This window comes from Melospiza melodia, chromosome 11, assembly GCF_035770615.1.
Source record: "Melospiza melodia melodia isolate bMelMel2 chromosome 11, bMelMel2.pri, whole genome shotgun sequence".
Taxonomy (NCBI): Eukaryota; Metazoa; Chordata; class Aves; order Passeriformes; family Passerellidae; genus Melospiza; species Melospiza melodia.
Genome location: NC_086204.1, coordinates 28,046,789 through 28,058,458, shown reverse-complemented (window position 1 = coordinate 28,058,458; position 11,670 = coordinate 28,046,789). Strand labels below are relative to the sequence as shown.

General features: G+C 45.6%; 1 protein-coding gene across 1 annotated transcript in view; it reads left to right on the top strand.

Annotated features, from left to right (window-relative positions):
- Positions 1-994: 994 nt before the first annotated feature.
- The window catches only part of DAB1 (DAB adaptor protein 1), a 417,660-nt gene continuing 406,984 nt past the window's right edge, over positions 995-11,670 (top strand). Inside the window, exon 1 of the mRNA XM_063166192.1 lies at positions 995-1,010. The gene's annotated coding sequence lies outside the window, so the exon portion shown is untranslated. The remainder of the gene's footprint in view (positions 1,011-11,670) is intronic.

The following is an 11,670-nucleotide window of genomic DNA, read 5'->3' as shown; positions in this document are numbered from 1 at the left end:
CACCAACCTGCGCTGCCCAGCGCACCTCATGCCCCAGGTGCCGCCTGGTGTCTCATCACGGCCGGGCGGGGATGCCGCGGGCCCAGGTGTGCCGGTTCCCAGGGCAGCCGGTGCCCGCAGCCCCCCGGCCGTGAGGCGATGGCCCCGCTGCGGCCGCCCCGGCGCTGGAAGGGCTCCCTCAGCTCCGGCCGCAGCAGGGACGGGCACCGGGCCGAGCCGGACCGGGCCATGGTGAGAGGTGCTGCCGGGGCCGGTGGGCTTCCAGCGGGAGGGCAGCGGGTTGGGAGCCGCGTCCCCTCAGAGGGGGAAGGAGAAGGAGTCCGGGGCTGGAGCTGCGGAGGGGGCCCGGAGCTCCGGAGGGGGGTCCCCGCCGGGCGCCGCCCCCTGCCCGCGGCCCGGGCGGGGCGGGGGCTCCCTCTCGCCGCTATTGGGGGGATGCGGTAGCGCGGGGGCTGCGGGGGAACCGGCGCTGCCGCCGCGGGCCCGGAGCCGCCTCCGCCCGCGCAGGCTCCGCAGCCAGCGAGGCACCGGGGCGCGCATCCCCGAGGAGGAGGAGGAGGAGGAGGATGGTGGTGATGATGATGAGGATGAGCACGAGCGGGGCGCTGCGGGGAGCGGCGCCGGCTGCAGGTAGGAGGAGGCGCGGGGAACCGCGGGGCTGCGCGGGGGGAGCCGCCCGCGGCCGCCCCATTGCCGGTGCCGCCGTGCGCCGAGCGGGTCCCGGCGCCCCCGGAGCCCGGCGGAGTTGAGCGCAAAGTTTTTCCGCCGGGAGGGAGGCGCTGGCGCGGCGGAGCCCGCGAGGAGGCGGGGAGGGATGCTCGGGCAGCGCGGTGCCGCCTCGCCTGCTGCCGGGCAGCGCTGCGCGGCCGGGACGTGCGAGCGGGGATGCGAGCGGCGGCTCGGCCGCAGGAGCCGCGCTGCCTCGGGGCCGGGCGCGGGGATTTAACACTTCCACAGCCGGGCACCCGCAACTTAGAGCCCTAGTGAGCATCGCCGAGCCGGGAACGAACGTGAGACACCGCTTCCTTTCTATCTCTGTGTGTGTGTCTGTGTGTGTGAGACTCTCGAGCAGGGTTTTCTCGCCATCCACCTCTGCGTGCCAGCCGGGAAGGGGCAACTTGAACCAGCTGTCCCCTCTTGGTTTTATATTTACAGCCGGAATAAATATTTTGCTGCCCTTCTACCTTTTTCTCGACGCCTTCTTGTAGTGTAGATGATTAATCTGGGAGGTTAGTGGCCAATTAGGCATAACCGTGTAGAAAAATAATTATGTGAGGATATATGGGGTTTGACTAGTGATGTGATACAGAATACACCCAGATCTTGGTAGCTGCTTCCCAATGTGTGCAAATTCAGTGTGTTCTTGATTTTGAATAGAAACAAAAGTGTAATGACAAATATGTTACTTCTAGGGGAAGACTGTTATTTTCCTTGCCACTGAAACGTGTAGCAGCTTGAAAGTAAAATGTGCATGTCTGGGGATATAGAGAGGGGTTGTCTTTTTCTGGTCAGTCACTAAATGTTTTTCTCCCTTTAAATATGGTCTTTCTAGTGGTACTGGTTGCTTTGAATGTTTGGTTTGCAGGATGAATTTCATTTCAGTGCCCTCGGAGTCTCGAGAGAAGAAGTGCACTGCTGTGTCTTCTGAGGCTGGTTGTTTTAACTGATCTTGTTAAATAATGCTATTATTAAACGATAGCAAATTGAAGCAAATGTGTTTTTCATTGCCCACAAGTTGTGTTTCTGAGCTAAATTCCTTTTTATGGCTGGAGAGGCTCTTGCACTGCAGTATTACAATACAGCCATATTAAAAAGGTCCTTGGAGCAAATAACCCTCTAATGCTGCAGCTATGTTTTCAGTAGACTTCAGTAGTTCTGTGGGAAGTGATTATGTTGCATTTAAAGAATCTGGGCTCAACTGATTGTGCTTTTTTAAATTGTGGTGTTAAACTGCTTGTAGACGTTCATGTGAGTGGTAAATCTAAACCCAAAATGTAAAGAAGCAAAGCTCCAAACCCAAGGCTTTATTTGTGATGAATTTATTTTAGCAACAGGTTTTTCTGGTTTTTTGGTGATTTCTTTTCCCCTTTCCTTCTCCCTTCAATTGGCAGAGAGGTGTCCAGCTTCAATGCCTTTCCTTACCCAAGCAGGGTGCAGTGGTAGATAATTCCATCATTCTCCTCTGTGTATGGTTTACTCTGTCTCTGGTGCTGCAAGGGATGAAGGCAAGTCAGAGCTGAGATAAAAGGAAAAGAAATTCCTGAGCTTGATGGTGTTGGCAAATTGATGGATCAAGGTTTGCTCTGAGGAACCCCACTAGGTTTTGGATGGTTTCTTTGGGATGTCATGCTGAAAGCACAGGTCAGTACCTATCCTTCAGTGAGTTCACACCAAATTCTCTGTGTGTGCTTGGCAGGTGTGAAAAGCACACATGGAGCTAAGCTTCTAATGTCAATATCTGTTGCTAAAAGATTAATTTTGAGCAGAAGACAAGCAGTTTGGTTACTTCTCTTTAACTACAGCTCTTCATTACTGGCATTTGTTTGCTCTAGTAAACAAACATATAGCTCTTGAAATTGAATTAAGTGTATAAACTGCTTGAACCAGAGAGGGGAGACAGACTAATAAATAAAGAATTAAGCTATTGTGCCACTGACTGGCTGATTACAGCTTTGGCCTGATCACTCGAGCAGTGCTCCAAGCAAGCTCTCCATGCCCAGCATTCCCCCTTTTTTCTGGGTTGGAGGATGGGAATGCTGGGGGTGACTGTGGGGTGATGTCTGCTTGACTGACAGACACTTATAGCAGAGTGGCACTCACTGCTCCGTAATTTTGCCTCTGTAATGATTTTCTCCAGAGAGCTGACAGAGAATTAAAATGTTTATGATCAGGTTTTCAGAAGGGTTCCTCAAGATGCAGAGAGGAGGGTAGGGATGTCCATCCATTTTTAGATCTCACTAATCCCAAGCTTCTGTAGTTCCTGTGGTCATGCTAATTTTTATTGATTGTCATGGCAGTGGCTGTTTCAGAGCACAGGAGTGGAAACATTTCCACTCCACATAGGGTAATCCTAAAAAGAAATCAAAGTGGCAAGGAAGGAGTGGCTGAAAGAGACATCTCACTCCAGTCTTTTCTTCAGATTGTTTGTGAAACCAAGGCAATAGATAAACAGTTGTACACTTTTGAAATTCAGTTTCAGTGGGAGGACTACACTTTCCATCTTGTGTTTGCTGTAAATGCTGTATAATCTTGGCACTACTTACCATAAGGATGCAAACCTCAAAGTTCTCCAGCTCATGCCCAGTTCTCCACTGGAGCAAAACCATGGGAGCAGAGGAGCCTGTGGTGGAGGAAGGGTGTCATTTCCCATGTGGATGCCAGCTGTGTGCCAAAGGAGCTGAGCTGGAGTCAAGGCTGGTACCCAGAATGGCAGCAGGTGAAAGAAATGTGTCAGTGATTTCTGGTGATCAGCTCTGCCCTTATCAAACTCCTGTGTGTGCTGCACATCAGGAACACACCCTGTGCTTCTTTAACCATCTGATGCTGACCTAAAAATCCCTTTGCAGAGCCATCAGGTGAGCCTCAGCCATGCTGGTGCCTGGTACTCACCTTCTGGATTTCCTCACTCAATGCCATACCCTTCAGTAGGCATGAAGCAGGATGCTCTTGGAGGTTTCCCATCCCCCTGTTCCATCCACACTTTGTCAAGGGAATTCAGCATGATGCTGCAGCCAGCCCAGTGTGGAGCAGACAAATAGTGACACCTCCTGCAAGGGAAGGAGGAGGAGGGTTGGGATATTCAGGAGAAAATCCCAGGAGGGGTGTATTCCCTGTGCTCCCCATTTTTCTGACTGCAGCCTGTCTGCAATTCCTTCTGTTTTCAGAGCTCTAAAGAAGAAATAAGTGGTGTGTTGGTGGGTTTGTGCTTAACCAGAAGTGCAGGAGCAGGCTGGAAGTGAAAACAAGCCAATCTCAACACTGCTAAGAGCTCTTGGAATTGGGAATGAGAAGTATTCTTTTGAGTAACCTGGATAGCAGGTGGAAATGACCCTATACACAGTGTCTATAAAACAGAGTGTTGGATAAAATGGTCCTATTACAGGAGGTGCAGAGGGCAAAAAACCTAAGCAGTCTTGACAATCATTTTGGGATTGTTCTGCAAGAAAATCAAAGGCTTGTCAGTTTTTGCTTTTATGCACATAAATCACCTTTGCTCCTCCTGTTTCATAAAATGCAGCGGGTCAGGACTTTTCCTGCCTCTACACTATTGTGAGTATTTACAGTAGAATACACATAGCACACAACAGGAGATTCATATTTCACAGCACTTTCATTTTTCATCAGTATGCCAACTTAAAGAACCTCCAGCTTCCCTTTAAAATAGCATGAAGATTTGCAAGCCAGTTACAAGGAATGAGAATGCATTCTGATATTCCTCTTTTATAACCACAGATTGATGCACTCAACAGCCAACTCCTTTGATTCTTCCAACATTTAAACATGAGTGACTTAGTGAAAAAAACACTGTATGAATATTTACTCCTGTTTTAATGTAGCAGAGCCCTGCTGAAGTCAAAGCAAGTGCAGCTGGTTCCTCAAGCTGAGGATATGGCCCAGAAAAGGACTTTCCTAATTGGTAGGAGGCTGCTTTGGTGCCATTCCTTGCAGGGCAATATTTTAGGAAAAAAAAAAAATAGAAAAAAAAACTTCTACTAACATCAGAGGGATTTCTCATTTGTAAAGTTAAATGCTCCTCAGTGAGAGGTGAGGGGATTACTCCAGCTCAGAGAGTGTTTTCCCTGACTAATATATCCAAAATGTATGTTGGGATTGCCCAGCACTGATAATTCACACACCTCTGGAGTGGAATCCAGCAGCCATTCCGGGCTGGAAACATTGTGCAGGAGGGGTTTAGGGAAGAGAAATGAAGAAAAACTAATCCAATTGAAACTGCAAGGGGAATTTAGGAAGCAGAATGCAATTATCCGAGTTGGATATTGGCCAGGACATGTTAGTTAACATTTTCACTCTTGTGGGGATTTCTGTGGGATCTTTAATGACGATGAATGGTCAGGGCTCTATTTTACATCTCACTTGAAAGCTTGAGCTCTCACTTCTTCATGAGGATGAAGTGAATGCTTTGCCTTCCTTCACGATGAGTTGCTTCAGTCAATCTGCTTTCCTCCCACAGGGTCAGGCTCTCTGGGCACACCAGCCTGGCAATTCCACCTGGCCTTGGGTTTTCCTCACCCTGAGCTGCTGAGTCAGAAGGAAATCCCAATTCTCAGCATTGCACATCAAAGCCCAATTCCAATTTAAGAGATCTTAATGTGGAAAAGATTCCCTACAGTTCAACTGGCCATGGCATGGAATCACAGAATGGTTTGGGTTGGGAGGGACCCTAAAGATCAACTCATTCCAACCTCCTGCCATGGGCACAATTCCCTCCTTCCCTAAACACAGGCTGCCACGTTTCTTCCCTGTTTTGTGAGGACTAGTGGATGGAGGAATCATCTGTCAATAGTAAATGTGATAAATCTTATTGAACCTGGCATTCCAGGAGAAAGGAGTAGATGCACAAAATATTTTCTTCTCTACAATCATGATTTTCCATTTAGTTATCTGAACTTGAATCCTTTCTGAAGTAAACAAGCAAACGGGCAGTTCTTCTCTGTAAAAATTCAGTGTCTGCTTACAAATGTGTTTTTATATTGGTGCTTTTTGGTATTCAGGCAAGGAAAACGAGGGGGAGAAGGGCCTTCCTCTTCCTTTGGAGGTTCAGGGATGGTGTGTTCGGTATGATTCAGTCAAATATTGTTCTGGGAGCTCAGAGGACTGCTCTGTACCATTGAATTACCTTTTAATCTGTTTATCAACATGCTTGCAGACTATCTTAGAGGTCATGAGGCAGTGGCAGATGCTGGGAGATAAAATTAGATATGCATCCAGACTTTACTGTATAATTTTGTTAACAAAAAGAGCAATGTTGTAGAAGATACTCCCCCCCCCCACCCCTTTCTTTTTCTACTGGAAAACCTGTCCTAAGATTTGGTTTTCCTGCAAGATCCAATATAGGTAGGCTGTGCTTCTAACCCACACATGCCACTGATACTCATGTGCAACACAAATAATTGAAAGATTATTATTACTAACAGGGTTAATACTCTCCTTGTAGCAAAGATTTTTGCTGTTTATATAGGAATTTCCCCAAAACTCTCATGGTAACATCAATGTCAATATTCTAAAATGCTCAAAATATGTATCAAGTAATACATTTTGTATCCAAGGATTTTTCTTTCCATGTTTTTGTGTTTTTTGGGGACAGTTTAGGTTGTTTTGTTGTCTGTAGAATGATGGGTAAAGCCAATATCTACATGCACTCGTCCTGGATTTCTGGTTAAAATTAAAGAGCTGACCACTCTGACCTGCTGTGGTGCATTTCCTACAGAATTTGTGGGATTTCACAGGGGTGAGTGCTGGGGAGAGTCTCAGCACTCTGTTACTGTCAGACTTGCTTTAACTTACTGGTGTATCTTAGTTATGGTCATCTCCTCTCAGGATGTGACCCAAAAGCCCAACTGAGCTTTTCAAGAATGTTCAGAACATGTGGAATATAACGTTAAGGGTCAAAAAGAGTCACGATAATTGTCCAAAAGCCTCAGAGGAAACCACATTTTCTCTTCTTTTAAAATAATAATGTCTTATAGCTGTGCAAGGCTGGGTTTTGTCCCTCATAACCAAAGTGAATGTGCTTAGGGACCCCCCCATGTAAATGAAGTGCCCATTCCATCTGCCTCTTGTAGCCTGACCCACAAAATCAGCACAAATGTTTCCACTGCATGCAGGGATTGGATGAGCGTGTTGTGTTGGCCAGGTGTGAAGCTGTGATCTGTGACATTTCATGGCTCGTGTGGGCATTGTGCTGTCATGTGGCACAGTGGGCTGCATTAAAAGAGTCTTTGGGGATAAAGAGAGACAATATGGGCAGAAGCTGTTGTTAGGCAAAATAAATTATGGAGTAGCTCATGCAGAGTGGGAAGGATTGGGAGTGATGTAGTTTCAAACATCGTTGTTTCAGTAATTGTGCTGTTTGAATTGTGACCTACTTTAATAACATTCTATCGTTTTTAATATTTCTTTATTCATTACATTTTATACACACTCAGGTGGTTTACTGCAAGCTGTGTGGGAATTACAATGAAGGTCAAGTGCTCTCTGTGAGGATAACTTATTACTGGAAATATTAACTGTTGTCATTACTGTTTTCCAACATGAAATTTTATTTGTCTGGTGAATGAAGAGATGATGTTGGGCTTGTGTTAAAGTGTGTGATTACTGTCAGTAGACCAAAGTCCTTCCAGTCACAGTTTTGAGATGTGCATGATCACTGAACAAGTGTCACTTTAAATTGATTTATTTTTCTCTACATTCTTAAGCTGGTACAGGCTCTTATCAGAAACATCTTTGAGATTAGGACTGGTTTATATAGATTTAACTTTTAGAAGCCTTTAGTGAGCTGAGGCTAAACTGAGATTTGCAGCTTTACTGTTGAAATAACCATGCCTTCACTTGGCTTTGCAGCCCTTCAAATGAGCTTAAATTCATGCTTTAAATTATATTAGTTCAGTATTTTTTATGTGGAAAAGGCTCTGGCCCACTGGAGGTCTGTGTAAAGGTGGAGTAAAGCCTTAGTTAGGGCTGAGAGCAGGCTCTCCATGGCCAATGCTGGGGTCAGTTAAATCCATGGTGGTTTTCCATAAAAAAAGACCTTCCAACAGCTGCCCTGTGGTCAGTGGAGGTGTAATTGTGAATTTTTACTGAGAGTTTGGTTGATGGGATCAGGACATCACTTTCTCAAATCATAATCCCACTTTGGTAGAACAAATATATTGCTTTTCTCAGAGCCATTGAAACCCATGGGAGAAAAGGGAAGCCTTGGAGCATCCCTGCTGTCCTTACACAACCTAACATATCTGGGATACCAGTGCATAATTTATTACATATTATTGAAATAGAATCATTTCTGTAAAGGTCAGCTGTCCACAGTGTCTGAAGTGTTTCAGTTTTGATTAAGCAGATTTGAGGTTCCTTTAGGAATCAAGTCTGAAATGGGCAGAATGAAGACAGAAGAGTTGCAGTGAATATTCCCCCTTCTGGCTGTGGCAGCAGATCAGGGATTGAAGCTTTACCAGCTCTCTGATTGCATTATCAAAATTCTTGCCTGCTGGTTTGATGTGATGGACTTAGAGGTTTCCCTGGTCCAGGGCCAGGGACATCTCAATTTACAAGTCATGTGTATCTAATTTTTCTTCTGAGCTATGTCATTTGAATTCTCTACAGTTGTGTCTTCTCAGTATAATCTGGAAGAAAAATAGAGTAGGTGGGTAAATTCTCTGGACTGGTAAAGCTTCTGTACTGCTTTGCTGGATTTGGGTTGGACAGGTAAGTTAGGAAGGCAAGAACTGTTTTATGGAAACAAAAATGAGAGATTTTTAGCTGAATGTCTATTTTCTGGGTGAAAATAGACTAGATAAAGCTTTCATGTCAGCCCAGCATAAGAAAGGAACAGGAGAAGGTTAGTCCAGGAAAGAGAGGACTTCTGATAAAGACTTCTGATAAAACCTTATTAAACCCCTCTGGGGAGCTGAATAAGGAATTGTCTTTTCCATTTAATGAAGTGAAGGGTGTCACACAGTGTGAGAGGCAGGACACCTCACACAGGTGATGTTCTGCAGCAGAGCTCAGTGCCTCGGGATGTTGAGGGTGCTAAAACCAAACACAGACCAAACAATCTCCTGAAGAGTTTGTGGTGGAACTGAGGGCCCACACTGGGGCTGATGCTGCTTCTGCCATAGATGTGCCAGGCTCACAGATGTGTTCTGGTGAGTTATCTCAAGCTGTGGGTGCTCTTGGTGCCTGCCAGGGAGCCAAGGCTGGCGTACACAGGGCCAGCCTCACTCTGCTCCCAGCCAGAAGGGATTTCTTACACAGAGGTGAGGAATTCAGCCAAAATCCAGTGTGGAGCAGTTCATCTCTCCCTGCTGTTCTCTTGAGTCAAAGCTGAGTGTGGGACACAGAAGAAGTTGCTTTTAAGAGGCACACAGCAGTGTTGGAGGAGAGGTGTTATCTTCTAGCGAGGCACCTGGTGTTGCAAAGGTGTAGAAAACTGGATTGGTTGTGCCTGGTTTATTTTGCTGTAGTTTTAAGCAGTGACTTTGGTTTAAGGTCTGTTATTTCCCTTACTCAGTGTTAGGTGCTCTACCCTTGGTGTTTGACAGTGTAATAATCTCTCTGCTGGAGCTGCTTGTTCTTATCCAGCACTTGTGTTGGATATGTCTGTATCCATCTGCACCCAGCTCTAAAGCTTGTGAAAGGACCCAGCAAAATTTTAAATGTATATATTAAAAAAAAAAAAGAAGTTTAGAAGCCATTAGATTCCATTTAGGTCATATTTGAAGCTTTGTTCCAGTCTCACAGCATGGAAGCTCCATTTTTATTGGAAGTGGAGAACATTGGGTAATTGCTTGACATGAGGAATTAGGGCTTAAAGAAGAACACTAAATATCATGAGGCTTGTGATAAAATCTTAAGCACTGTATAAGCCACTGAGGGCTGTCAGGTTGTAATTAGGTTTGATCATTATCAGCTTGAGCCAGATTTGCACAGGTTGCTGAGACATGGAAAGCCATTACCAATTCCATGAGCAGCTCAGAACCCTTCCCTGATGATGGTGAGCTGGGCTGACTGGGCATTTTCTTTATTTCCTTTGCGTTTTTGCCTTTTGCTTTCACAGGTTGCTCAGGTTATCTCATGCCCAACCACAGGCCACCAGCAATTCCTCCCCTGTGGAGAAGTGATCTGGGCTGAATATCACTGTTGTTCCTGTTTGCTCAATTCTTTCTCATTCTGGAGATTGAGGAAGCTGTTTTAATTCTAAATGGTTGTCCTTGAAATAGGTTGCTTTTCTGTGGAAATGCTTGTCTGTTTTGGTAACTTTTTGTAAGCAAATTTTGAAGAAATAGAATATTAATCTTAATAGTGAAGTAAGAATGTCACCTTATGCAGGGCCCTAGGGAATGTTTCTTAGTGGTAGGACCTAGAATAGAGTTCATTAATAATTCCACTTATTGCAGACTCTGTTGCCTTCAGATTACCATTTCAAGTGCAAATACACAGTGGAGATTACACATGGCAACATTTAAAAAGCAAAGTTCAGATGCTGTAATTGTGCAACGGAGTCACTTGGAATTATTTAATAAAAGAGGCATACAAAAAGGTTCCTTGCTCTAATTTCATTAATAATGTATTTTGCATTTGGCTGGAGACATTTGGCTGGCAGATTTTCTTTCAGGGTGCTGTGGAATAAAGCAGTAACCCCCAAGGTTTCCTCATTGGGGCTGCTAAGAGTGGCAAGGAGATCACAGAGCCCTGATTTAAAAAATACAAACTAGGGAACGGAGTAGCATATTTTAGCTGTCAACAAATAGAAACAGAGATGGGAGAAATTGTGATCTATGGAGGGCAATGGCATGTCCACTGAAGCTGGTTAATTTGGTATGTGTCCTGATTTATTTTCCCTGTTTACTGAAGAAGCAGAATGGACACACACACTCACTGCTGTGCCAAAGACTTTCACAGGAGCTCTCCCTCTTCTGCCAGGAGGATTTCTCTTCTAGCTGCAACCACAATATTTTACCTTGCAGATGTCAATGCTGGCTCTCTGTTTGTGCTCACCTTTGCTTCCCCTGCAGCTCCCACACCTGATTGTTCTCCCAGCCCTGCAGTTGTCTGGCTAACTCACTTTCTGCCTCATTTACTTCCCAATGACTGCTGCACACCATTCCCAAATTCAGGACCTGCCCACCTTTGTGCCTGGCTGCTCAGCTTGCTGCAGTGTTCAGTGACTTGGGAAATGTTACAGCCACACATCTTTGGGATTGTGGAGCTGGGCTTTGTTACCTTCACCAGAAGAAAAGAATGAACATTGGGGAAAAAATATCCCACTGAGGGCACTGTGAGGAATTCCAGCTGAGGGATTCAGCAGGGTGGAGCTGGTGCCAGGGGTTGTGTGTGTGGGTACCTCACTGTGTGCTTTCCTAAGAAAAGCAGAAATTCCTGCTTACCTGATCCATCCTGAACATCTCTGACAAACACCAGGCCAAGCCTCTTGTTTTTGTGTTGTTGGTACTTTGCCCTTGAAGAAGTGAATGCCAAGGTTTTGGAGAAATTGAAATATTTTTTCACTGAGAAAAGACCTTCTTTTGAGTAAACCTAAGGCAACTTGACATCACTGTGTTGGAGTTGTGAGCTCTTGTCAGCTTGGTGCTCGCAGTGATAGAAACACACGTTGGGGTGTGAGCTGTGGGTGCTGCTCCCCATCAGTTGTTTTTCTCTGTACAAAATGATATATTCAGTGCTTGGTGGCTCCCAAGGGAGAGTCTTGGAGTGATTCCCTGCTCTCAGCTACATCTGCACCTTTGAGGGCCCTCACTGCTCTGCTTGCCGACTCTGCTGTGGGAAGGTGAACCAGTGTGAATCTGGGGATTTTTAGTTTCTTTTGTTAAGATTCTGCTCAGTCTGAGCTGAGTCTTTTTTAATGGACAGTTGTATGGACTGATTATGGCTTTTTTCCCCATGTGGTTATTTCTAAGATCTTTCTTCCATCATATT